The sequence below is a fragment of the Cyprinodon tularosa genome, unplaced genomic scaffold (assembly GCF_016077235.1).
Source record: "Cyprinodon tularosa strain WSP-4 unplaced genomic scaffold, ASM1607723v1 ctg674, whole genome shotgun sequence".
NCBI lineage: Eukaryota > Metazoa > Chordata > Actinopteri > Cyprinodontiformes > Cyprinodontidae > Cyprinodon > Cyprinodon tularosa.
Window position 1 is genome coordinate 644,529 of NW_024039423.1, and position 27,511 is coordinate 672,039.

At 36.6% G+C, this 27,511-nt stretch overlaps 1 protein-coding gene across 2 annotated transcripts in view; it reads left to right on the forward strand.

Annotated features, from left to right (window-relative positions):
- LOC119771469 (receptor-type tyrosine-protein phosphatase delta-like) overlaps positions 1 to 27,511 on the forward strand; it is a 601,694-nt gene that overhangs the window by 265,070 nt on the left and 309,113 nt on the right. For both annotated transcript variants that reach the window (XM_038267465.1, XM_038267464.1), the window contains exon 8: positions 26,268 to 26,315. The gene's annotated coding sequence lies outside the window, so the exon portion shown is untranslated. The remainder of the gene's footprint in view (positions 1 to 26,267; positions 26,316 to 27,511) is intronic.

Genomic DNA, 27,511 nt, shown 5'->3' on the forward strand with positions numbered 1-27,511 from the left:
CACGGTAATAATTTACAATTTCAAAATGCCGGCTGCGGGAGATCGAGGTTAAATTAACCATATTTATTTTTTACAGTTTGTTTTTTTACTGAAAATAAACTACATAAAATGAAGAAAATATAAAAACCATAAAAGTCAGTTAACATGACCAACATTAGTTTAATGTAAAGTTATTTCCCTTTAAAATCTCAACCTTCAAAATGACAGCCTTGAGAGTTCTAGTGTTGAAGGTTGTCAAAATTATGTGATGTCCATCAGTGTTTTTCGGGGCTAAGGTTGACTGAGACTATTTAGAATGTCTTAGAACTGTATAATGATCTTGCTTCCAAGGTTATTTTAGGGTTACAAGGGCTGGATATCTGTGAAAAAAAAGGCAGATGAATAGAAAAATGCACTGTGAAAAGATAGACTGGAAAAATGAATCTTTTAACAGACAGAGGGATGGGTGATGACGGATAAAAAACGAATGGATTGATCAACAGAGGTTTTTGTATGGATTGATGTTTGGGGGTTAACTGGAAGGTCAGATGAGTAGATTAATAGATTAGTGGGTGGATATATGCTTTGACAGATAAATGAAAATGTGTTTTTTTTGTTGAAATTAAATGACAGAAATATCAGCCACATGAAGCTAGATTCGGAGAAAGAATGTAATTGTTGTTTCCACTAATAGTTCAATGATTTCATGTTTTCCTGGCAGCTGAGATGACAAAGTCCTCACTGCTACATTGTGGTCAACTTTTTTGGTTTTTCTCTGCAATAGTGAAAGGCCATTACTCTTGTGTTAAACTGCCAAAAATGACTTCACTTATTGGCATAATCTAAGATGAAAAACATTTAAAATTTTCACTTACCTCATAGTAACTTTATTTTTGTAAGAAAAAACATAATTCAAACATTAGAAAATGGGACATTTGACAGGGTTAGACAAAGGTTTGGTTTAAAATGCACATGTGTTGCTACAGCATATGCACATTGAAAGTGAAAATTGTTACTGGTCTTCTTTTGAACCTTCTGTACTTAAATCATGCGAATGCATAAAGGGAAAAAAGGGAAAGACGATGTGATAAATCTTAATGTGTGTAAAAGGACAAGGACTGAGAAGAACTGCAGACAAATGTGAACACATTTACCATTTTTAAGGAAATGGGATTTAGAATGACACAACCCCTAATACTATTTCACACATCTTCCATGTATTTATGCTAATGTCTTAGCCTGAGGACTTTTAGACTGCAGGGGGGAGAAATGGGCAAAATAAAATGAAGGTGAGGCTTTGAGATGTAATTCTGAATCCTTCCTTTGACAAGCACAGTATCAGCCGTCTTGGATCTCTCCTTCTTCATTCGGATGTTCTCATTTGTATCCACACCTGTGTTACTCACAGCCTTACGTCTTAACCTAATTTCATGGTCTGTGGGTTTGGATGGATGGCTCCACTGCAACTTTCACATTCAGGAGAAGAGGAAGAGAGAGCAAACTATAAATGTGTGTATTTGTCTGTGCACCTACATTATAACACAATGGTGGAAGAAGTGGTGTGAAAAAGGTTTAAAAAAATAGAGGGGTGAGGTCACTGCATTGACATACAGGTCTGTAGGTCAAACATAATAGTTATTTTCAAACCATTAACAAAAATACCCCCAAATCCTTTAAGGTAGTGTACATTAAACTGGGGTTTTACAGAGTTAAATTGAGTTATCATGTTTGCAGGGAACTCATTTTGTGGTAACCCATTTCACTGAATTAAAATTTCTAGATTGCCATTGCTTGTCGTCCACCAACTCGGTTGTCTTATCTTAGGGTTATGGCTTAAGAGGTTGGAGGTGAGAGGTTTGCATGTTTGCACCTTTCGGTTGGGAGAGGTCTCTGATTGTTGTTTGTGCCTGCAAAAGAAGATTGTCCTCTCTCAGGGACCAGTCTTCTGACAGACAATGGGAAACACCTTGAGTAGTGTGATAAGAGAAATGCTACCCTCATCTAAACCTGAGCTTTGTTTTGTTTTTGGGCTTTTTTTTTCTTCTTTTTTTTTTGTTTTTTTTACCACTCACAGATTTTATTGAATGAACATCCTGTTTAAGTGTAAGGGTGTTCATAATGCAGACTTGTTGAAATTCAGCAGTGGGATAACTGGATAAATTGGAGAGTAAACCACTGTAGTTAGGACATGAATGCTACCAGACAAAGTTTGCATTTAAAAAACTCCAATACGTATCAGATCTAAGACCACGTGGCCTCAGATCTGTGTTCTTCAGACAGTCATGAAAAGGTCAGATACAGGTGGCATATGGGCCAAACAAACAAAAAAAAAACAGATGTGTGTCACTTCAGGCTGGTCTGTGACCATAGCTATAGTCCCTCCAGCGTTTCATGGGTCGTCCCCTGGGCCTCCTCCCTGTGGGATGGGCCTGGAACACCTCCCTAAAAAGGGGTCCAGGGTGCATCCGAAAAAGATGTCCTAGCCCCCTCCGCTGACTCCTTTCGATACGGAGTCAGCCATTTGTTTACAAAGTTAAGCTGCTTTATAGGAGAATATTAAGCATATAACATGTAAAACTCACCTAAAAGGTAGGGCAAGATCCAATCAGCTGTTTTTCAATTTTGACAATAAAGGATTTTTGAAGCATACATTAACTACTTAAAGCAGGGGTCTTCAACGTTTTCAAAGCCAAGGACCCCCAAACTGATTCCGAGATGGAGCGGGGACCCCCTAATTATATATATTGTATGAAATTGTGTTATATCAAACTGGTCCTATAGTCACTCTATTACATATGGAGTCATGTAACAAAAGTAATTTCTCCCTGGGATTATTAAAGTTTTTCTGATTCTGATTCCTGGTTGATGGGACAGGTGTTGTGAATGAAATGGTGCCCAGCTTGAAAGAGCTCCTGTGTGTAGCTAAATGTGTGCATTGATGACTGAAGGACATCTTCTGCTTCCATTTATATGTTTACTACAGTGCGTTGAATTCATGTTAATGTGTATTTAAAGACATTTTAATTAGTGCAAAAAATTGCAGGAGGGAATATAAAAAAAAAGTAATCAACCAAGACTTTCGCGACCCCCATGCAGTACCTCCGCGGACCCCTTGTTGAAGACCTCTGACTTAAAGCATTACTCCGGGAGTGTTTTGGATGAGGGGATAATGTACAGCATTATATAAAGCTAAAATGGGATGGTCAAAATCTAAGACCATCTCAAGCCGTATAGGCTTATATAAGCGTTTCAAATGTTAGTTTCATACTGTACAATAACTAAAAAAGATGAGGCAATAACATCTCGCCTGAACAGTTTGGAGAGAGCCTCTACTCTTAAAAGATATGTCTGTGTGGTTATGGCCCTAATGCTTTTAAAAGTTGCTTCCTACACACATCTAAACAAGGCATAGAGGGACTCTTTAAAACAAGAATAAAACAAAAGCAAATGTACAGTGAAGGCAGATTGGTTAAAGGTGGAATGGGAAAGGAAAGAGAAACTGTATAAAAATACAATTCTGCACCACTAGCAATCATAACAGTATTTTCAAGAGAAGATGGATTCCCATGATAAACCACCCATGATGAGCACATTATTTCCCCCCAAAGCACACATCTTTTGCTTACTCCAGTTGCAAAACTTTGAAACCTTAAGACAAGGAATGTGGCTGATATGATGTGTCTTATGTCCGTTTACTGTCTCAGTTGGAATTCTGTGACTTTTAGATAAAGTGACTCTAGATTTCATTTTGACCATACCCTCATTCCATTTTCATAGCAGATTTTTTCATTAACACATGTTGGAACTGAATACATTCAAGCATTCAAAAAAACCGAGACAAAGATAATAAAGATAATTACTAAGAACTTTAAGTTACTGCTGCTGAAATGGGTTCTACAAGCTTTAAAACCTTGTAAAACTTTGTTGTCATTAAAACATTTGTTATTTGTTGTAGTCGATTTATGTTTTAACATAACGTGCACAGAGACGGTTTTACAGTTGGATAAACCTTGATTTGCAACAGTCAAAAAGCAGTATTTTCACTTAGTTGAAATGCAGTTGATTGACAAAGATATGGCAGTTGTTATACAACATCAACATTGTTGCATAGTGCTTTGCTTTTTTAAATTTTGTTTTTTAATTTTTTTATACAGCAAATATCATGTTGAGTCACACGGTTAGCACCAAGCGGATTTTAATTACTCTGTCTCAATTGCGCTTCAAAGGTAGAGTCTTTGCCAGAATGTACAGTACTGTGAAAGATATTAAAATCATAATAAGTATGCTAATTATTCTTTTTTATGCTCAGATTTTCCACAGTGGCTTTTATATTCTAATGGCAATAGTTCACTTTTATGTAAGCTTTATTAAGTGCATCTAATTACTTCAATTTCAATAAAGTGTTTCATAAGACAGTGGCTGATTACGCTCACCTTAAACAGCAAATTTTTAAAATTGCAGCCATCAGTTATCCATAACAGATTTGCAGTGTTTCTGCACTGTTAAATATGTTTCTCCTCTGCCTGATTCTCTCAAGTCCTCCTTCTTGGGTACCCAAACATCCATGAATGTTAGAGAAATGCGAAACATTTCCAAGAGCTTTGTAGTCAGTGACTAAGCTCCACAGGCAATAGAAGTTGGAAACTACATCAGTCTTTTACCTGCATGTATATACTTACAATACTTGAATAAAGATTATACTTTAAAGCTAGAGTGTGTAATTTTCAGGGATATCAAATGATCCGACTGCAGAATGCAGTCAGGCCTTCAGTGTTCTGGTTTCCTGCAAGTTTCTCCATTCTATAGCTGTGCTCCTCGGCTGTCCTCCTTAGCTAACAGGGGCAACCTGCCGCCTCTGCTGATGTGGTTCCTTAGTTCCAGAGGGGGACACAGCTGGCCGGCTCATCCCAGTTATAGAGCTCTCTCAGCTGCTGTTCTCACACTGAGTTTTTGCTACTACTGCTTGAGCCCAGAAAGCTGTCTCCCCTTCCCTCTGTTGTCTGGGTGATTTGTCCCCCATTTTTTGGGCACTGTGACCAACACAAAGATGGACCATGTGCAGAAGAAATATGTGTCTACTCACAACAAAAAATTTTTGAAAACGTATCAACCGGCATTGAAATCAGCTGTTTTCGTAATGGTTCATAATGGTCTGTCATAGTGTCACGAACTTGGTTCTGTTACGTTTTACTTTGCTCCATGTTTTCTAGTTTTATTGGTTTAATTCCTATTTTGTTTTATTTTCTGGATATATTTGAGTTCTTAGGTCTTTATTTGTTGCCCTCTGTTGCCCTCTTGTTTTGGTCTCCTTTTCCCTAGCTCCTTTCTAGACTCCTCTCTTCACACCTGCTCCCAATCTGCTCGTTAGTCCTCTCTTTGTTTAGTCTCCTATAAATACTCTCCTCAGCGCTGGTTCCTCGCCATTCCCTGAATCCACTGGCTCTTTTCCCCTGATGTCTCCATGGTTCTGGCTAAGTTTTACATTTCATGTTGGATTTTTGCATTTTTGGATTTCTGCCTCAGTTATTTGTGAACATTCAATTCAATCTTTAAGAAACTCACCTCTGGCTCCCTGCCTCTGCATTTGGCTCCTATAACCTCAACCAAACCTTGACACATGGCTGATCTAAGTCTAGTTAACGTAAGTACTTATATCAGAAATCCCTATAATTATTACACATTGTAGCTTTAAAGCTGCCTTGTCACTAGGACCTTATGAATCTCTACGACAGCTGTAGCTGCTTAAAGATATTGTCAGATGAAATTACCATGCCTTGTTGGCTTATTATATTTTTTTCTGCTTTACACTTTGTTTTTGTACCGTTCGTTGTAAACAAAGTGTTTTTTGTGTATTATTCATTGCAAGGCCATCACTCCTGGATGTCCAAGATTGCATATGCTCAAAAATGAGTAAACAATGATTGTAAATGGCCTTTACTTATATACTGCTTTCTCAAGTTAGAATGCTCCAAAGCAGTTTATACTACATTCCAGTGGCGGCTGGTGTAGTTTTCTCCAGGGGGGCTATAAATTCAAAATAGATTTATATTAAGTTATCACACCATTATATTTATATGAATGCCAACAACAACAAACATTATACAAACATTTTATAAAAACTAAGTTTATTTTTGTACATAAATCTAGCTCTTCTGAGGCTTTGTAAAGGCAAATCTGTTTTGTATGGTCCAATGTTGTTTCACAAATCTAAAATAGGGTGAAAAATGGAATAACGCTTTACTAGTCATTAAGGATTAAATATTGATGTTGCACATCTAAATATATATATATATATATATTCAAAGGAATTTAAATCTTAATTTAAAAATAAATTATAAATAATTATTTATTTTTATGTCTTAATCAGGGTTGTCGGGTGGGTGGGGTGGAGCCCTCTATTGGCCAGCCGTCACTGCTACATTCAGTCATTTATCCATTCACACACACACATATTTACATGCTGATGGATAGCTACATTGTTAGCCATCATATTTTGTTCAGTTTCAATTAAATTTGATAGTCAGGCAATAAAGCATTAGAAAAATAAAAATGTCTGAACATAGTATGTGTAATAATAATAATAATTCTAGACATTTGAATTGAGAAAGCTTCCTGCACTGGAAAAAGTTTTTTTTTTTCTTAAAATAAGTGTATTTGTTTTTGGATTTATTAGGTAAAAGAGAGATTTTGGGAACAAGACAATTTAAACTTACAATAAGAAAACACAATTGCATTGTCTTATTTCAGGTGCATTTTATCTAATTATCTTATTTTAAGAGCAAAAATACTCATTCCATTGGCAAACTATCTCATTTACCTACTGAAATTAAGCGTAAATACACTTAATTTAAGACATTTCTACTTATTTTTAGATCCTTTTTCCAGTGTGGAGAGGTGGCGAAACATCTTCAAATCTTGGTAACTAAGTCCAGTGGATTTTTTTGAACTTTTATGGAATGACTATGACCTGGATGACTGAGAATCTTCATCAGCAATAATTCTAGGTCTTTTAGACTTAATCCAGTGCATATAATGTGGTTTAAAGATTCTATTACACATTCACTTAATGTTATGACTGTGGGGTGCAATAGTTACTGCTTTTAACAACTGGCTCCATTAAATAATTCACATGCATATCACTGGTCGCCATGTGTAGCATATTATCTCCAAACTGCATTTCCTTCTTTTTGCTCATATTGTTTCTCAGATATTAGATCATATAATCATATTTTTAAAAACTGAGCTCCTTTTTGGTTTTCTTTAGTGAAGTAACAGTGAAATACAATATAATCTAAATAAATGTTTTCGAAACATTTTATTTTCCTGTCAGCACTCTGTCTTAACAAGAGTTGTCTGCAGCAGTAGGAGGGGGACTCTCTATGGTACAATTACAGAAGTGCAACGCAGTCACTTACCCCGCTAATACACGGTGTGATATTAATTACTGTTTGTAAACAATGCACTTTGCAGAGATTATTGCATGCACTTGGCATCCTCCATTTGTGTTTGGTAATTCTCACAAGTGATTAAGTGTTGCAGCTAGGACAGCTGTTCAAGATGAGTTCATTGGCATGTTTAATTAATTGCACTTGAGATAATTATTCAATCATTAGTTTGATTAATTTTCTGCTGCCTGAATAATGCATCAAATGTCTGCTCTGTGTCAATAGTTTTGAAGGTAATTGTCCAACGAAGCTGACCAGTTTTTTGGAAGCTTCATTTAGGCAATGAATTCTGCAGGAGAAAAGGATGTCAGTGCCAGGCATCACTAATGGGATTCATTATTATGACCTCATGGCTGATGTGAGCAATGCTAATGCTCACTTAACAGCCAAACCACAAAGGCTGCTCTAATGCCGAGCACCTGCTCAATCTGCATTGGTTTTGTCTGTTTCCGGGACATCACCAGTATTTTCCTGCTTCCAGATCTAGCATTTTGACTGTTTTACCCAATATTTTGTTTAAAATCTGCTTATTCTACACTCTCTGAAACATTAAGAGTAACAGCAACATCCAACTAAAGAGAAAAGCCAGACAAATGGTTTGTGAGAGATCTTGTCAAACAGATTAATTCCCACCCTGAGCCTTGGGCTTCTGGACCGTTTATCTGTCATGCTGTTTTGCCAGGCTCCCTCTTGATAATACCCCAAAGATAAAATTAATTGTGCAGGGAGATGTGGGATGAAGGGGTGGATAGGGGGGTCTACAAGGACCTTGAGCAAGCTCACAAAGTCTTCTTTTCCTCTATGCCCTGCCTTTGCATGTGATAACACGAACATAATCAAACCGTCAAAAGCATGACCCGTTACATCACTTATGGCTTACTTTGTTATGAGGTTTCTTGAGGGAGGGAGTTTCTGAGAGGCATGTGAGGGAACAAAATCAATCCATATGAGATACCCTCATCTTGAGAGGCTTTGATCCAATTACCATCAAAGTGGAATCCCTCCCTCCATCAGCTTTTACAGAGAGGGACTACAATTTGGTAACACATACAGCTTTATATAAACATTTTCTTCGTTGGTGCTGCTGACTGCACAATAAGCAAGTATGTTAAAATATAATCAACAGTGTCATTCCAAAACAAATAAAGACTCCAACGTTAAAATTTTTGTTGATAAAAAAAGGCCTTCAACCTCTTAACATCCACCTCATTTTGAAGTAATCCTCGCCTATTTTGCATACCCAAATGGAAAAGCAAATAACTGAAGACTAAAGTGTGATACATAATTTGAAAGGTAACACCTTCTAGTTTCTGAAAATATAAATGAAAATTAGGTGAGTAAAACATAGCCTAAGCGGTGTCAGTTCAAACATGACTTGTTTTTTTATTTTATTTTAGAAAATAATAGGTCTTTTTTGAACAGCAGTAATAAAGACATGCTTTAGAATAGGCATGTGTTATTGGATTACATTTACGAAGCAAGTATTTTCCACTTTTTTTTTTCAGAATCAATGTATATGACTAAATGTAAAATTTTAAAACCTAAAATAACATAAAAATCTAGAAAGAAAATAGTGAAAATACTGCTTTTCAAGCTAAAACAACCCCAGTGCCAAGAACCTTATAACTTCTTGAAAATTGTAAGTATAGAAAAAAAGAGTTTACACTGCAAAAAGGATCTAGAAAAGGTAAGAAAATAATCTTACATAAAGTGTATTTAGCCTTCATTGGAGCAGGTAAATAAGGTAATTAAATTTGTTTGTTTTTACTCTTAAAATAAGATAACCAGATAATATCCACTTAAAATAAGACAATGCAATTGTTTGTTCTGATTTTGAATGTAAATTGTCTTGTTCCATTGACAAAAAAATAACAAAGAAAATGCACTTATTTTAAGAAAAAAATGCCTTAATTACAGTAGATTAAGATTTATGCAGTGTATAAAAAGTAAGAGATATTGTCTTGCACATATATTTTTGTTAGAGACTGCTAAATTTGGATGGACCCATATGCAGACAGGTAGGTGGAGGCAGGATGGTGAGCTGAAACATGTTTATTTCAGAAGGCTTATAAATAAAATGGTCTTAAGACTGGCATGGCAAACTGACATGGCATGAATGGTTGAGAAAACAGGGCATGGCACCAAGTTTTTACCCATAAAAGTAACGGTGATAAGCAAAACCATGGCTTGGCAATATGAAAAAAAAAAAAACAAGAAAGAAAGCAGCTGAATATGATGGGACTGATCGCGCAGAATAAGAAACAAATCCTTAACAGAACTACAGGGAAACAGCTGGAAGGATCTGACAAATGAACCCAAAGATGGAATAAGTAAATAATGAACTCAATAGTAAAAGTGTTTTTTTTATTTTTATTTAACCTTTATTTAACCAGGAAGTCCCTTAAGATTGAAATCTCTTTTTCGAGGGAGACCTGGCCAAGACAGCACACCAGTTAAGACGGCACACCGGTTACAAAATTATTCAAAGTACTTTAAGTATAAGATTACTTTATAAATATTTTTAGACTGTTAAAAACTCCATAACCAAGTAGAAATAACTTAGAGCTGCAGTTGACACTCGGCACAGCACACGTGATACAAAAAACTTTAAATATCAAGGCAATGCAGATAATGGCTTGGAAGATGAATCACTGAGCCACACTGTGATAGACATTTCCAATTAAAAAACATTTAAATAACCAGGGATCTATCTACTCCATGCTGTCCTGAGTCTTATCATTTGTATTTCGTCTTTTTCTATCTATCCACTCCCAAAATGCTCATGTCAAATATTTAGAGTTTCTGGACAAAGAAATGTGTCATATATTTTTAAAATCCATGCAATACTATTTTAAAGTCCTCCTCATAACTGTAAAACAGCATTGAAGAGCCAGCTTGACATTCTCGGGAAGGCTTAGACAACATATATACAGGTGCTGGTCATAAAATTAGAATATCATGAAAAAGTAGATTGATTTCAGTAATTCCATTTAAAAAGTGAAACTTGTATATTATATTCATACATTACATACAAACTCATATATTTCAGATGTTTATTTTGTTTAATTTTGATGATTACAAATGACAACAAATGAAAATCTCAAATTCATCATATCAGAAAATTAGAATATTACTGAAGACCAATAAAAACAAAGGATTTATAGAAATGTTGGCCAACTGAAAAGTATGAACATGAAAAGTATGAGCATGTACAGCACTCAGTATTTAGTTGGGCCTCCTTTGGCCTGTATTACTGCAGCAATGCGGCGTGGCATGGAGTCGATCAGTCTGTGGCACTGCTCAGGTGTTATGATAGCCCAGGTTGCTCTAATAGTGGCTTTTAGCTCTTCTGAATTGTTGGGTCTGGTGTATTGCATCTTCTTCTTCACAATACCCCATAGATTTTCTATGGGGTTAAGGTCAGGAGAGTTTGCTGGCCAATTAAGAACAGGGATACCATGGTCCTTCAACCAGGTACTGGTAGCTTTGGCACTGTGTGCAGGTGCCAAGTCCTGTTGGAAAATGAAATCTGCATCTCCAAAAAGTTTGTCAGCTGCAGGAAGCATGAAGTGCTCTAAAACTTCCTGGTATGTGGCTGCGTTGACCCTGGACCTCAGAAAACACAATGGACCAACACCAGCAGATGACATGGCACCCCTAACCATCACTGACTGTGGAAACTTTACACTGGACTTCAAGCAACGTGGATGAAGTGCCTCTCTTCTTTTCCTCCAGACTCTGGGACCTTGATTTCCAAAGGAAATGCAAAATTTACTTTCATCAGAGAACATGACTTTGGACCACTCACCAGCAGTCCAGTCCTGTTTCTCTTTAGCCCAGGCAAGACGCTTCTGACGCTGTCTGTGGTTCAAGAGTGGCTTGACACAAGGAATGCGACAGCAGAAACCCATGTCTTTCATACGTCTGTGTGTGGTGGTTCTTGAAGCACTCACTCCAGCTGCAGTCCACTCTTTGTGAATCTCCCCCACATTTTTGAATGGGTTTTGTTTCACAATCCTCTCCAGGGTGCGGTTATCTCTCTTGCTTGTACACTTTTTTCGACCACATCTTTTCCTTCCCTTCGCCTCTCTATTAATGTGCTTGGACACTGAGCTCTGTGAACAGCCAGCCTCTTTAGCGATGACCTTTTGTGTCTTGCCCTCCTTGTGCAAGGTGTCGATGGTCGTCTTTTGGACAACTGTCAAGTCAGCAGTCTTCCCCATGATTGTGTAGCCTATAGAACTAGACTGAAAGACCATTTAAAGGCTTTTGCAGGTGGTTTGAGTTAATTAGCTGATTAGAGTGTGGCACCAGGGGCCATCAATTTTGAACCTTTTCACAATATTCTAATTTTCTGATATGATGAATTTGAGATTTTCATTTGTTGTCATTTGTAATCATCAAAATTAAACAAAATAAACATCTGAAATATATGAGTTTGTATGTAATGTATGAATATAATATACAAGTTTCACTTTTTAAATGGAATTACTGAAATCAATCTACTTTTTCATGATATTCTAATTTTATGACCAGCACCTGTACATAAGGACAACGCTCAACGGGGAATATGGGGAACAGGTCCTGATCTAAACATAATAGAAGTTTGGTGATCATGTGCTGCTTTTTTTGAGTTATCGTTATAAAATTGAAATCATAAACTCTAAACATTATAAATTCAGGAAAATTAGGCACAGTAATCCACAGAGAATTTATAAATAGGAAATATTATTTTATCTGAACACCCACTGTCTCCATACTTTGGCAATCATAACGTGATTAGAGTATTACCAATATCAATACTTTTGTAATGTTAAGATTTTCAAATAGTAAGACTGGATTAGGTTCTGTAAAAGCAGATTCCAAATTAAGGCTGCTCAGTTTGTTAACAAAAAAGCAAAAACTTTATATGGAATTAGGGGGTGTGTTGTAGATTGTCTACTAATATTGCGTGCCCAATGTATGACAGGTGCAAATGGGATTTGGACTTTATGATATTAATGAGTACATTTTGTGTAATGCTAGCAGCTTCGGGGAGCAGGGTGGCCATAAAAGAACTGAAAGACTTGTTCATGTTAAATCAGCTCAAAGACTCAGCAGGGCCTGGGACAAAATGCTAGGATATGGGCCTCCACACATAGCATTTATAGTGGGCTTTCCCAATTAGTGACCATGAGACCGACAACTGTCACACTATCTTCTGCATATATTTCTTCATAGTTTTCTCCACTGAGTTCCCTTGGTTGCACTAGAGGGTATAAGTACACACACCACTTTTAACCCTTTCATGCATAGTGGTCACTACAGTGGACAGTTATTAAATGGTTGTTTTCTCTTAAATGAACATGTTTTAATGTCACATTTGCACATATGTTACTACAGTGGACGCTAATGTATCATCCTGCCACTTGTCAAACTGCCACCTACTCGTCAGCCTTTGCAAGTGACTTTTTTTTCCTCAAAAAAAAAAAAAAAAATGGCCGACAGAGGAGCACATGGGTTGTGAGGGAGAGGAATATCTGCTCATTCCTTCTATTCTAGGCGATCCTTGCAGGTAAAAAAAATATGGGGACATCAAGTAACAATAGTTTTCTTTAAAACAAAACAAAACAAGGTTATATCAGTTGCACAAATGCGCATTGTCCACCCAAGTGGACATGTTACCAACTCCCTAAAGAAAGTATATATTTTTTTAAAATTTATGAAAATGTTTTTTTCATTCATAAAGAGTAATAAAAACACTTGGTAAAAAAATCATAACATATACTATCATAATTCATGCATGAAAGGGTTAAGATGGGTTTTTGTTGCACTACCATAACAAGAAGTTGTCACAACAATGGTAGCAGTCCAAGCTTTGGCAGCAACTGTTGCTGGGATACATAGGTTTCTGAAGAACAAACACTCAAGATTGTCTAGAAGACACAAACTGTTAACACTCACCTTATGTGTGTTAGCACTGCTGCATGAGCATTGGACTCATATTGGACTTGCTCATTTAACAGTATCTTTGCTGTTCCTAGAACTGCACTTTTCTGGACCAAGATGTCTGATGTATTTCCAGGGATCTTCTGTAACCACTCCTCAAGTTTGGGGGTCAGTGCCCCGAGTGCCCCAATGACCAAGGGCACCACTGATGCCTTGACCTTCCAGGTTTTCTCAAGCTCCTTTCTGAGCCCCTGGTATTCCTCTAGTTTCTCTAGTTCCTTTTCCCTGATGTTGCAGTCACTTGGTATTGCAATCACAACGGCTTTCCTCAGCTTTTTGTCCACCTCCACAATGTCCGGTTGTTTTGCCATTCCCTTTCGCTCCGTCTGTATCTGGAAGTCCCACAGGAGCTTGCTCAGACATTCTTTACGATCTTTGGGGGTGTTTCCCACTTTGACCTTGGGGTTTCCAGCCCATACTCTGACGTTCCTGTACACTATTAAAGCCACTTGGTTATTTCATTCTAAGCTTTCCCTGCTAGCATCTTACACCCTGCAGTTATGTGCTGGATTGTCTCAGGGGCCTCTTTGCATACTCTGCATCTGGGGTCTTGTCTGGGCCTCTATTGCTCTGGTGCTCAGGGCCTACTCCTGTGCAGCCATGATGAGTTCCACTGTGCTGTCCTTCAGTCCGGCTTTGTCTAGCCGTTGGTAGGATCTGCCACTTTGGTTATGTTTCAGTGGTACATCCCATGTAGGGGCTTATCCTCCCATGACGTGTGTGTGTGTGTGTGTGTGTGTGTGTGTGTGTGTGTGTGTGTGTGTGTGTATATGTGTGTGTGTATATATATATATATATATATATATATATATATATATATATATATATATATTAGAGGCTTTTTCACCTTAAAGGCTTCCAATACGTCACTGAAAGTAAATAATCAACATATCAGTGAATTCTCAATAAGCTGGTCAGCAGTTAGAATGAGGCTTTTAATGAGTTAATAACAATAAAGGCTTCTCATACATATAATTTTTAGAAGTGTATGAGAACAGCTAAAAAAAAAACTTTTTGAAACACTACTACTTTTACAGGGAATTGATAGAATTTTGGAGATACAGTAATCATATAATTTCTTATAAGAAAGATTTATTTATTAGCCAAATAAAAATGACTCTAAACATATCTATCAGCTGTGTAACAAAATGTTGGATCAATATGTTTAGTAGCGTTACATTTATTATATAAAATCTATAGAATTATATAGAATTAAAATATATACAATTTTCTTATGATAAAATATGAAAAGTGCAAGAGGTATGAATACTTAGCAAGGTGTCTAAAAAAACTGCTAAACTTGTAATAAATGGCATGAATTTGGCTAGGTGAGTACCTGTTAGCAAATAACTACTGCTTATTTTTAGTCCAAATTGCCGCACATCTACCTCCACAAAGAACCCATCCAAATTGTCGACTTCTGAATATGTTGTAGCATAAAGCAGCTCCAGAGGCTTCGATTCCTAATTGAATCTAACAATGCCATTTTTACCTCAGTAAACCTCAGCCAGCATTAATAAAATGCCACATTCATGACAGTGGGAGGATGGAGGGGTGTTCTTGCGTAGTCTGCTTTTCTTTTTTTTTCTAAATAAGGTGACATGACTCATTAATGTGATGAATGACCATCCAATTCCCCAGATCCAGCATCAATCCCATCCTCCACCCCCCCTTCAGCCATTCCCCGTTCTGGCCATTCCGGGTGAAAGCCACACATTTAAACATACATCCGGTAAGTGCTGAGGCAAGCAGGTCCAACAGCCAAATGGTTGCTCTTTTCAGCTCCTGAGTCTCCCAAGGACCATTTCCCTGTTTGTTCCCATCAAATCATTAAATTTAACCCCCTGCTCACTTAGGGTTATATAAAGATCAACAAGAAGACAAACAGTTGGGGTACAGTGCAAAACAGCAAAGACAAGCCATTATCTGTTGTAAAGGCTGAGAATATATATCAGTGTAAAACAAATTAACCATATAATGGTTTTTTTCTTCTTCTTTTTTTTCTCAGTTTTTTTTTCCACAGCAGTGCTTGTTTGCAACAGCTGTGCTGTGGAGGAATTTTGGCCCAATCTTTACATGAGCCACATTAAAGGATTTTTTGAGCCTTGACAACTGTTAAAAACATTTACACATTTTAAATTCAGACATTGACTAAACCACTCCAGGTCTTTTATTTTCCTTTTGTTGAATCGTTTAGTGAGGGAACTGTAACATCATTTATCTAAACCAAGACAAAATAATTGTAGGGTATAAAAACTTTTATTTACAAAAATAATATCTTATTTGCTTTTACTTGATGCTGCTTTAATACACTATTCATTTGCCATTAAATATAAAAAATAATGAGTTGGTATTCTTTTGTGAGTGTTAGAATGGTTAATTTGATCTTATTTCTCTAAAACAATATGCTGATTATACACATGTAATTCGGTGCATTTTTTTCAAGGAACTCTCTTTTGTCCTGTTAGTTCACACATTTGTCTTTTAAAAAGAATTACTTAAGATGTTGTTCGGAATGAGATATCAATATATTCTTGGAGTAGTTTTGGTGAGCTGAAATAAAAAAAACTCAGAGTTTCCAACCTTAGGCTAGATCGATTCAGAGTTGAGTACATCTGCTTGATGAAACAGACCTCTGCAACAAAGTCTTTTCTCATAGATTTTTTTGTGTTTTCTTTTTCAATTGCCCCACATTAAACTACTATTACACATTGGCATTAGTGTTAGACTGGTGCATTATAGGAAGTATTACTTTTCAACAGTTTTTGATGAATGCTGAAGAAAGGTCTTAGACTACTGCTTGTAATGTGGGGAAATGGCTGAAAAACCAAAGTTTGTCCATAAAGTCCGGTCATATAATTACCTCGAAACACATGTCTTCCTTTTGAGTTGTGTATATGTATGGATTGTTCCCTACAAATACCTGTCTTAGTTATCCTTCATAATCTTCTGAGGGACTTGTGGCAACAGTGTATGGCAGATTTAATTCTGTCAGTGAGCCCCAGGGCAGTTGTGGCTACTACTGTATGTAACTCGCCACCATCAGTGTGTGAACACGTGTATGAATGGGTGAATGACTGAATGCAGTTTAAAGAGCTTTGGTCAAGTCCTTTGACTTTAAAATGCACTCTATAAGTACAGACCATTTACCATTTACTTTGCCTATGCACACTGCTGGGTCTGAAATTTCAAGTCATGTGCTGATTGTTACAAAAATAAACTAGGAGATGCTGAAAATCTTAGCAAGACAGCTATTTGCCGCACCATCAGAAGTGTGTATTTGGCATTAAAAGTTTCTATGCATATCTTCATAATCTTTTCCGGCAACAGAAGAATGAACTACATCAAGGAGGGAATCTATAATCTTTCAGAAACAATGAATTATGCTACACAGCAAAAAAAGAAACTTTAGAACAGGTGGACTACTTTTTTGTTTTTTTGATACAGGATTCCCTAATGTTGTTAGTCTGCTGGAATACTGACACGTAAAGATAAATTCATCCTCTGGAGCATGAAGAAGATTTTGTTGACAGAAAACCTATTCATAGTATCACTGTTCAGGTAACAGTGAGTCATAGAAAGGCCTACTGTCAACTACATACATTTATTATGTGCATTTAAATACCTTAACACTTATAATAGATGATGATCTGTGACACTAACTGCATCACAGATATTGCATCCCTGCATCGACTGCCTCACTCAATGACTTTCAAACCAGGCTTCCCTTTGGTTATACTAGTGTTTAGCCTGTTTAATTGGGATGATCCTAAAAAACTTTGTGGAAAAACACTGACAGCCCAGCGTGGTCAAAGACTAACAGATTTATTTAAATAAGTTGATCTACAGGAACCTTAATTTCAGGTGTGATATCCCCAGAGCCTTGTTTCAGAACATCAAGTCCCACAAAAAAATCCCCGTTCCTGTCAAATATAAACAGGGACACATCATTGTGGTAAAAAAATATATTTCAATTAAATAAATAAAAAGCCACTTCATTGGAATGAATGCAAATTAAACACGTTTAAGTGCTATTTCCCCTTTAAGTGCATCAGTGACCAGCCGTTAATTGAATCTGATCTTGAGTAGTCTTCTTCTTTTTTTTTTTTTTTTTACCTCCAGTCCCCAAGTGCTCCACAGTTACAGGCCAAAATGAATGCAGACCTATAATCCTAACATTGGAAGTCATGAAGTATTTTATGAGAATGGTCACAACCTACGTCGAGGAATCCATCAATGTTAGTGTGGACTCTCATCAGTGTGCCTACAGTAGGAACCCATCCATCACTGGTCCTACAGTATCTCATTGGTCCACACAGCTTTCACCCACATGGAGAACAGAAATGATTACATACGTCTGATCTTTCTGGATTTTTTCCTCGTCCATTAACACCCTTATCTCAGAATTTACTGCAGAAGCTCTCCTAATTTGGAGTGAGTCCCACACTGACCTGTCCTGGCCTTCCTGACCAACAGACCTCAGAAGGTCAAGATCCTGAACACCGTCCCTCCTCCATCACCCTCAGCACTGGCTCGCCCCAAGGCTGCATGCTGAGCCCCCTCCGGTTTAATATGGTGACATATGACTGCACCACCAGACACCCAGCTGTCGTATAGTGAAGTTTGCAGACAACACAGCAGTAGTGGGATGAATCATAACAATGATGAATCCAAATCCAGATAGAAAGTTGAACACCTGGTGTTGTGGAGTAAGGAAGCACAACAACTGCGTCAGTATGAATCAGACTAAGGAGATACTGGAAGATTTAAAAAAGGGTGCTGGGGAGATGCTCTACTGCTACAGGTACCTGGACATGCATTTATTCAAGGACCCGGCCTGGACTTCAAAAACTTCCTGTCTGGTCAGGGAAGCACACCATCTCTAATTCTTCAGGAAGCTACAGAAAGCTAGGTTTGGGGGACAGTTCTTATAAACTTGGGTCATTGCTTGGTGGACAGCGTTATCTGACTGTATCACTGGGTGGCACAGTAACTGCACTGCTGCTGAGAGGATGGCCCTGTAGAGAGTGGTTAAGGCTTTAGAGATGACTGTAGAGATCAGCCTTGCCTCCAGCTTTGACTTGTATACCTTTATATCATGAAAAGCTTCACCCATCCTGCACAAAGACTGTTCCAGACCCTGCCCTTAGACAAGCTGCTAAGAACATATAGAGCAAGACCACAAGGCTCAAAAACTGTTACTAGCCTGCAGCTGTTAGACTGCTGAACTTAAGCTGTACTATACTCAGCTTCTACTATTTCTCTTTTTTTATATGTTAGCCCGAATGACAATGAAAAAAATCTGGAATACTTGAAATGTTATACTGCAATAAAAATGTTTCACACAACTCCATTAATCCATTGCAAGACATAGGATTAGTCTATTTAATTGTATAATATTGTATAATGCGAAGACACCTGTGCACGGGGTGCTCATGGCACAGTTATTTCCCCCCTTTCTCTTCTCTTCACAGTTTATCTTCTTAATTCTGAAAAGCAGAGCATTTTTATTTGTTTTATATAAAAGTCATCTCATAAATTCAGAGAAAACTTTTTATTTGCATATTAAGTTATCCCCTTAATTCAGAAAAAAACAGATCAATTATTTTATTCAGTTAAATACAATGCACTTCCGTATAAATCACCTTTGGAATTATTGACTAATTAGATTTTTGCAAAAATGTACAGGAATCTCCATTTCTACATTTTTGCTCACTTTCTGTATATTATTCTTTCATTTCTTTACCACATAAATTAAAACTTCATATAAATGTTATTTCTTGTTAGAATGTTATGGTGTCTGACATGCTATTAGTGGAAAATAAGTTTGTAGGTTGTGGATTAGCGTTTGTTTGGATAATTTGTCAAATTTATCAGCCGAAATCCTATTCTGTCAAGTGGAGATGCACTTCAAGCTCTGACCACTAGAGGGTTTGAAAATAATTAAAGGAGAATTCCGGTCATATTCAGAATTCAAACTTCTGAAAGTACTTTAAATATGAAATTATTACATACTGTTGAATAAATGATATATATTTTTAATTAAGAGTAATTTCATTTGAATGTGCTTTACGGGAGACATCCATGTTTGTCAAAGAACACTACTGCCACCTGCTGGTTTGTGACGTATCGGCTGTTGAGCAAGTCCCAGTGCTATATCTGGTGTTTGTCACAACGCGTCCAAGTCATCTTGAAAACATTCTTCTTCAAAATGTTGGCTACATATTACATTTTTTTTTCTCTGGCCAGAAGTTTGACGACAAATCCTCCCTCTTTAAGTTGGCAATACAACGACCAGGACCACAGTAAGCTGTTGTGGAGGATCATAAATCGGAAAGGTGAAATAACAAAAAAAAAATAAATTTCACTTTTTTTCATGCTTGACAACATCCAACTGCCATCCACGTGGTCATTGTCAGTTTAGCTATAGCTCTCGCGAATTTCAATGGTGAAGTCCTCTTGAAATTTTAAATAAATGTTGTAGATTGCAGGCGTGATTTTGCTTGTAAAGCGGGGAGAATGGCGCTAGGATTATCGCACTGTGACTTGACCGCCAGAAGATGTCAGGAGTGAGGTGTTTCTATATATCTGGGCAAAAATGGCCGGCCCCAGACACAGTGATTGTGATAAATATTATTATTATTTTTTTTTTTTTCTGATTAACGCTAAATTCATTAAATCTGCGCAAATATACTAGTTTAAGATATAGATAATGATCCACTGATCATTCTTTGCTGACCATACTTTTCCTTTAACATTAAAACAATATAGCGAAAAAAGTAGCGATAGTTAAGAAGGCAAATAGATTTTCACTTTAAAGTACAAAGATTGGTTAAAAAAAAACAGCACATCAACGTGCACATTTGACTGTGCAAAGAGGGCACAAATACTTAAAGGTTGATTATGGTTGTGTTTTGATCCAAACAATAGGTTTGAATACGTGTTTTCTGAAAATAAATTCCCAAAAATCCCTCAGCTTTAGGTAAAGACAACCTTGAACAAATTAGACCTTTAAATAATTTTTTTTTTTTAAATATTGTGCTGAAGAATCTAAAAACCACCTCCAGCTATTCAAGTCTTTAGCTGTTGCTTTGAGTGCAGTAGGTACATTCAGTGTTTGAATACAGTTCGTCTGATGTTTGCCCCTGCAGGGTAACAAACTATCCATGATTATGCAAGGAAACAGCTCGCGGTCTGTAATATATGTCATTTTAACAGTCAGAGTGTTGACAATTTACAGCATATGTCCTCTCAAATCATGTATTTCAGGGATACAAACTCACAACGTGCACCTTTGTTCCATTCTTGTATAGTATGCATTTGTTTTGGGTTCCCAAGATTTGCAAAAGACCTGGTTGATGGAATAAATCTAAATACAACATCTAAATATGGCAGCCCCAGTATTGCATGACACATAACACACTAAGTGCTGGTCACTTGCAATTATGTTCAGAGACTGCTCACACAGCCAAGTCCATTATAATCCATCCACTTAAAGACACTTACAGAGTTGTTGTACCCCTCACTACCATTGGGTGACTGGACTTAGTTTCTATGGGAACCAGCGTGCAGGGCAAGCCAGTAAAATGTGGAAAGAGCAGCTGCTGCTCAGATAAGCAGAAGAAAGGAGCCAAATGTTAAGTCACAAATATAAAGAGAGCAAACACTTTATTTGTAAAAAAAAAAAAAAAAAAAAAAAGTGTGCTAAAATTCATCTTATGCAACTCTTAGTTATGCCGAAAGCTAAAAAACCTTTCCATTACTATAAACTCAGATTCTTTTTTTTTCAGTCTAAAGTTGGGTGACTTCAGGATAATAAATGCAAACTGTATTGGTCACTATAAATGTACAATACAATGGAATTTGATCTCTGCACCCATGGATCAATATGGGGCTAACAGTCTCACCCACAGACCCAGAGTAGCAGGCTGTGGGGTTTAATCCAGGTTCTTGCAGCTTTCTCATAATACAAATTCAAGCCACAAATCACAACAGTGTATGCATTCAAACACTCTCCCACTGATGGTGGCAATCTACATTCATTTAGGACAAACAGGTCAGCGGAAAGTTAGGAAATGGAGAATTTCATGTAAAGGAATTCATTATTGAAAACTCTAATACTAATAAATTATCCACACAAATTCCGATTTAATTACACCAGGACCAATTATATCATGATTATGAATATTATAGTCTAATGAGGTTGATCTTTTTTAGTAAAACATCATTATCATTGCCGGGAAGTATTATGTTAAGCTAATGATTAATCAGGATGGTCCAAAATATATTGATAAACTCTTTAAGATATAACACTACTGAAAAAAAAATATTATTTACATCCACTTTCTACCTGGAATGTTATAAGTTTATTGAGAGAAAGATATGTTGTTATTTACACCACAGAACATGTTGGTCTATTTCTTGGATTCAGATACAAACTGTACAGCAGAAGTACTACCATATCTATTGTAAAACTAATTTATTGTTTACAAAAAATATATCTATTACATTAGGTCTAAAGGATTGCAGCTTTATCTCTAAATCGCCTCATTTTTTTAATCACACTTTTTCATTACGCAATATGTTTATTGGTATAGCACAGCTCAGTACAAAGACAATTCAAATGCATTTACATGAATTTAATTAAGCATAGTAGAATAAAATCAATAATAAATTAGTGATTGAGTCAGGTAGTAAAACAAACAAGAAAGTTGGGTATAGCCTGTGTAGTTGTAGTGAAGAGAGAAGAAAAGCTTGAGCTGTCAAGACTCAGAACAAGATGACCCAGTTTTTAAGGCAAACAGATTTTTCAAACTTTTATTTAGAAAATGGATCTGCAATGAACAGCAAGGGCGACTAAGGCAGGAATCTCTGCAGGGAAAGAACACAGGTTAGTGACCTGGCTGAGGATGATAATGAACGTGTGAGTCACTAACCTGATTATAAAGTTCAGTCCGTGTCCAGAGGACGAGCTTGATTCCAGCCGGTTGGCTGCTGTTAAGATGCGTCAAATGCTGCCCAGAGAGTCCCAGATGTTAAAGTCCCAGAGGACGGAGGACGGGCAGTTGATCATAACCAAGTAATTGAGATGAGAAATGTTAATACTAACGGCTAGGAAACAGGTACTCATGTTATTCCATTATTTAATTTATGTTAAAGGTGATTCTTTTTAAATGAGAACTAACTTTATTTTTGTAAATGGCATATATAATATCTTTTATGATGACCATTTGGTCAGGATTTGGTTCAGTTATGAAGTACCAGTGTACAAAAAAATAGGACAGCTTTTACCATTCAAACCAGATAAACATTTTCTGAGCAATCTCAAAAATTTTATTTTAACTCTATAGAACCCCACTTCAACAAGTCCAAACAATTCTCTTTAAGCCGGGAATACACTGTGCGATATTTTCAATCGTTGCAGCTAAAGCTTAAACTGTACGACGAACCAGCAGGGTTTAAAAGTTCCCAGCTCACGATGTATGTTCTCACACTGTGTGACCTGATGCGATCTGATGCGTCTAAAAACTACACTTCTCGGACTCAACTCTCGGACTCAGTGCCGAGAGTTGGTGGTGGTCAGACTCGTCAATTTGGAAGAAGAAGAAAAACCTTATGATTCCTGATGTGTGGATGTTATGTTATTTTTACTTTTTTCTTATCTTATTGTGTTGTGACTGTCACTATGTGTAAAGCTGCTGCTACACTGCAATTTCCCAGCTTGGGATAAATAAAGTACATCTATCTATCTATCTATCTATCTATCTTGTGAGGTGGTCGTCAGAGGCTAATCGCCCGTCGTTACCCCCTGTATACTACACAATGGAGGACGTACAGTGAGGCTGAAACTTTGCCCGGTCGAAACAATTCTTGCACGACTAATCAGAATTAACCCGAAAAGGGCAAAAAAATCGTACAGTGTATGCCCGGCTTTACACACTAGCAAGCTATATTGATTACAGGAAGGATAATCATGTTAAGAACAGAACCCTGTGTGGTAATTCTAACATCTGATTACAATTTTTTTTTTTTTTTTTTTTTTTTTTTTTTTTTTTTTACTGAATAAGTATGTTTACAGGTCTGGTAAACATACTTATTCAGTAAATACAACAATAAGTACCAATATGTTCTTATTGGTGTATTTTTAAGTTGGAAAAATGTGATTAATCTGGTATTAAATATGGATGACTTAGGGTTAAAAGAGGATAAATTAACTCACCCAGTAGATCACATGTAAAACAAGAGACAGCAAAACCCTGGACCTTTTTTATGCAAACCTTAAAGATGCTTACACCTCCGCCCCCTCCCCCCACTAGATCACAACCTTGTCTACCTGCTCCCCCACTAAAAAACAGTTGTAAGAAGGGCAATAGTGCAGAAGAAGTCAGTGAAAGTTTGGTCAGATGGGGGGCTTTGAGAAACTGAGGGATTGCTTCAGAACCACAGACTGGAGCATGTTCTAAAGCTATACTGAATGTATAACTGTAGAGAGCACGGTGCCCACACAGAGGCTACAGGGCTTCCAAAACAACCACCCCTGGGTCACTCCTGAGCTGAAAGTCCTCCTGAAGCAGAAAAAAGGCTTTCAACTCAGGAGACAGAGAAGAGCACATTCTTCTCCTTTGACTATTTGAGCTGATGTAATGAGTGAATTTCTCCACTGTGAGATCAATAAAGTCAATCAATCAATAAATCAAAAACTACTGAACTAATTAGATTATATTAAACAATAAAACTTATTCATAAATTGTTATTATGTGTCTTTTTGCTGTGAGGTTTGGCAGAAAAAAAGTGGAAGTACAGATGCTTGACTCGAAGGGCTGGTTGTTTTTGGCAAGTGCTGCACTCTCCCACATGCATTTCTTGAGAGGAAGAGAAAGCAAATGTGTCCCTCCTTATGTTAGGTCAAACTACAAGACAGGCCAGATTTAGGTTGAAAAAATAATAAACACTGTGCCATATGAAGCTTCTGCCTCTGGGGCCTGATTTCATTGGTCTCTGGTGCTTTAACAATGAGGCTGTGACAGTCCAACTCAGCCAGGCAGTCATGTTCAAAAGCCTCCGTTTTTTTTTTTTTCCTCTCTCTCTCTCTGTTCCTGGAAACATAGCAGTACCACAGAGGATCAGTATCTGGCAAGTGTTTACACTTTTTCTCAGTTGTATAACCAAGAATAACACTATTTATATTGATTTTACATGGAATTATACAGTAATATATGTTTTAGATAAATACAACATGAACTACAGTGCTAATATATTAAAATAATCTCAATTTGTTTTATGTGAATTGGTTCAATATAGTCCTGCATTGGACTGGCAACCTGTCCAGGGTGTACCCCGCCTCTTGCCCAATGACTGCTGGAGATAGGCACCAGCACCCCTCGTGACCCCACTCGGGATAAGCGTGTTAGAAAATGGATGGATGGATGGATGGATGGATGGATGGATGGATGGATGGATGGATGGATGGATGGATGGCTTCAATATAGTTATTTTTCTTGCTTTAAATGACACCAACATCTTTCAGTTGGTAGATTGGCCCATTAGAATACTCTTTCAAGCTGCCATCTCTTTTTCTCCCGTTGCTGATGCTCAGTTGGTTTAAAACTGTAACCAAGCAGTCCATATTTTGGATCCAGTCCTTCCCTCATCATAGTAACAGATCATAAACCATGTATTAAGAAAATAATATTAGAGGAAAAATTGCTATAATATTCAGAAATTCTTTACGTAATTAAATAGTAGTGGAGCCTTTGTCTGTGCATTGCATTTTCAAATAGTGTCACATCGTTGAGCCGAAGAACAAAGCGTAATTTTGACTACACAACACAACTGCATTTTTTAATCTGCTGTTAAGTATAAAAGGCAGATACATGTTAATGCAACAGATTTCATTAAGTTCTTTCATTTCGTTTTGGGATTAATAAAGTATTTTTAAACTGAAGTGAATTTATTTGGCCTTGAATATAGTTCTACATTTGTTACATATAGATATATTCCTGACTGAAGTTAAGTGGTGCATACGACAAAAGTATGGAACAAATAACTGAAGAAAAAAAAAAAGGAATAAGATTTTACTATACGCTCTGGTTCAGTTCAGTTTATTGGGACTGTCAGGAGCGGGACACTTTTTTTGGGAATATAATTCCAAAGAAATGTTCTAGAATTGAAGATTACCTTAAAGAATTCAAATAAAACCTTTATGAAACTTTGGATTGATTTTTTCCCACTATTTTGTGTATATCGGGCTACTAAATGTCCTTAAAGAAAATGTGTTCAATGGTAATGTGTTATTGAATTATTTTGGGCTGTCTTGGTTTCTATTTGTGCTTTTGGCTCATGTTAGCTGTGTTGATCATTTACAATTTCTCACCACATATCTGGTTTTAAAACTACCCCACATCATGTTTAAATGCATGAGGTGAAAGATGTTTCTCAAACCCCTTTACTAGTACTCACTGATCTCTGTATTTTTCTTTTAAATTTAAAGAAAGCTTCTAAAAACTTTCATAAAAATTCAGAATTGCTCTGTGCTGGAAAAGTGTGACGGTGATGGACAAAACTCTCATGTAACTTTTAATAGACCTGTAAGTATTTCAGTTGCAGCCAGTGACTTGTGGATACAGTATTTCTTTCAATCCCTGTACCTCTGCAGACAGGATGATCTTCTTAGCGCCATTACAGTCTGGGACACCATTCCGACCTCTCACTTTTGCCAATTTGCTCCTGGAAGACCTGAAGTCCTTGTCTTCATTAAAGGAGTTCCTCATTGATCAATCACTGTCAGAGGAGTTGCTCTGTAATTGCGCTTTAGCCTAATCATGACTGACGTCCCATCCCCCTGTTCTGTCACAGGTCTCAGGAGAGAGAATGTTCCATGACTTTCACACCTTCAACCTCAAGGTAGGCCTCCTTTTCTCCTGTCTGTGTGGTTTATCTTTAGATGTGTGTCATCATATAATGAATATTATGACTCATTTACTCATTAGTGGAGATGAGGATATGTAAATGAAATGGGAATTGACTTTTTGAATATTTTAGACCTCCAAAGACTACAGTACAGTGGATTATCTCTCTCTTGTTCTTTTTATATTTTTTACCAGTTCGTTCCCTTATTTTAAACCAAAACTACATAAGGATCCTTATTATGTTAATAAATGCTTATTAAGTTTAGATATTTCTTGGATTTCTTTTTATTTCAATAAATCTTCAACTTCGTCTAACAACAATGCATGAGGAGTAAATGGAAGGGATATAAAATGTTATTTTTTTCAAGCATATATTTGCATTTAGCGCAGCTTTTACATTTGGCAGACAGACTTATTGCCTCTGTACTAAGCTAGTGGGATAATAATGATTTTCTATAAAAGAAATTATTTACCCTTTAAAGTCAGGTGTATCATATTTGATAAATATGTTTTTAAGAACTCTGCACCATTAGTGTGATATTTCTGTTTTTGAAAACCCTGACTTACACAATCAGATACATGCAGTGAAAAGAAAACATAAATGCGATTGTACAGAAAGGTGTAATGTATCAAAATTGATAGTTATATAATTTAACTTATAGACATTGTATGTTTTTAGTTTCATTTGTCAGAAAATTTTAGGATATCTCTAATTAAAAAAATAGTTTCTGTCAATTAGGCTACCGGTACTTTATGGTCGAGGCTAGATCATATATACGCCATGCAAATCATATATATTATTAATTCACATTTTTTATGATTTCATATACTTGTATTCACCTTGGGCTGGACATTTTTGGTGATTTAAAGTAACCTAGATTATCTTTTTTTTTTTTTTTGGTAGTTTCACCAGGATCATGCACATTGCATGTACCCGTTTGAATGACATTTTACAGACAATCTTAAACTTATATCAGGTAATAAAACCAGTGCCAATGATTTTGTTTATTACTGACAGCTGACAGTATGTTAAATGTAAAATTTGTTCTACCTTTAGTGAGCAAAAAAGAAAAGTGAGAATTTTTTTCTGCATAGTGAAATAACAAACAGTGAATACTATGTGTTTAATTCACGTACATATACATATATATATATATATATATATATATATATATATATATATATACACAG